Below are 2,129 nucleotides of genomic sequence, written 5' to 3' on the forward strand. Positions count from 1 at the left end.
GGGATCCATTGGGACTTCAGGGGATGTGCTCCCTGGTGGTGGAACATGGGAGTGCATGCTTTACAGATACACAACATCACTCCCCCCGCCAAAGTCAAAGTGAAAACTATTTACAAGGTGAGGCGGTCGGGAGCCTTTCTTTCCCTGGTGGACCGCCTCGGTACAAATGTCTGTTCTGGTGTGTTGGCTGTGCCCTCGCTGGGCTGGCGTGTTGTTGGCCCTGCAGGGCTGCTGGGTGAGCCTGGCCTTGCTGGGCTGTTGGGCGTGATGGATTATATTTCCTGGTCCGGGGTGGTGTCGTTGATCCTTTGGGTGTGTGTTGTGAGCTCGAAAAAGGTGGTGTCTGCTGTGGGTTGTTCAGGGCAGTCTGTGAACCGCAGTCTCGTTTGGTCCAGGTGCTTTCTGCAAATTTGTCCATTGTCTAGTTTGACTACAAACACCCTATTCCCTTCTTTAGCTATCACCGTGCCCGCGATCCACTTGGGTCCATGTCCATAGTTTAGCACATACACAGGGTCATTCAGATCAATTTCCCGTGACACAGTGGCACGACCATCGTTTACATTTTGTTGCTGCCGCCTGCTCTCTACCTGATCATGCAGGTTGGGGTGAACCAGCGAGAGTCTGGTTTTGAGTGTCCTTTTCATGAGTAGTTCAGCCGGGGGCACCCCTGTGAGCGAGTGGGGTCTCGTGCAGTAGCTGAGCAGTACTCAGGACAGGCGGGTTTGGAGTGAGCCTTCTGTGACTCGTTTAAGGCTCTGTTTGATGGTTTGTACTGCCCGCTATGCCTGCCCATCGGAGGCTGGTTTAACTGGGGCCGAGGTGACATGTTTGGTCCCATTGCGGGTCATGAATTCTTTAAATTCGGCACTGGTGAAATGTGGCCCGTTGTCACTGACCAGTATGTCAGGCAGGCCGTGGGTGGCAAACATGGCCCTCAGGCTTTCAATGGTGGCGGTGGCGGTGCTTCCCGACATTATTTTACATTCAATCCATTTTGAAAAAGCATCCACCACCAGGAACATTTTACCGAGAAATGAGCCCGCACAGTCGAAATGGATCCTAGACCATGGTCTGCGGGGCCGGGACCACAAACTTAGTGGTGCCTCTCTGGGCGCGTTGCTCAACTGAGCACATACATGGCATTGCCGTACACAGGACTCTAAGTCAGAGTCGATACCGGGCCACCACACGTGGGATCTGGCTATCGCTTTCATCATTACTATACCCGGGTGTGTGCTGTGGAGATCCGAGATGAACGTCTCCCTGCCCTTTTTGGGTAGCACTACGCGGTTATCCCACAACAGGCAGTCTGCCTGAATGGACAGCTCGTCCTTTCGCCGCTGGAATGGCTTGATTGGCTCTTGCATTTCAACGGGGATGCTGGCCCAGCTCCCATGCAGTGCACAGTTTTTAACTCGGGACAGCAGAGGATCTTGGCTGGTACAAGTCCTAATCTGGCGGGCCGTGACAGGTGATTTATCATTTTCAAACGCTTCCATGACCATCAACAAGTCTGCGGGCTGCGCCACCATCAACAAGTTTGCAGGCTGCGCCATTTCCACCCCCGTGGTGGGCAATGGTAGCCGACTGAGAGCATCCACACAGTTCTCGGTGCCTGGCCTGTGGCGGATGATATAGTTATACGCTGATTGCGCGAGTGCCCACCTTTGTATGCGGGCTGAGGCATTAGTATTTATCCCCTTGTTTTCAGCGAACAGGGATATGAGGGGCTTGTGATCGGCTTCCAGCTCAAATTTGAGGCCAAACAGGTACTGATGCATTTTCTTTACCCCGAACACACACGCTAATGCCTCTTTCTCAATCATGCTGTAGGCCCTCTCAGCCTTAGACAAGCTCCTGGAGGCATAGGCGACAGGTTGCAACTTCCCCGCAACGTTAGCTTGTTGTAATACACACACGACTCTGTACGACGACACATCACATGCTAGCGCAAGTCTTTTACACGGGTTATACAATACAAGCAGCTTGTTGGAGCATAAAATGTTTCTGACTTTCTCAAAAGTAATTATTTGGTTTTTTCCACATACCCAGTTCTCACCTTTACGCAATAACACATGTAGGGGCTCGAACAGAGTGCTTAACCCTGGTAGGAAGTTACCAAAATA

Source organism: Pristiophorus japonicus, chromosome 6, assembly GCF_044704955.1.
Source record: "Pristiophorus japonicus isolate sPriJap1 chromosome 6, sPriJap1.hap1, whole genome shotgun sequence".
Lineage (NCBI taxonomy): Eukaryota > Metazoa > Chordata > Chondrichthyes > Pristiophoridae > Pristiophorus > Pristiophorus japonicus.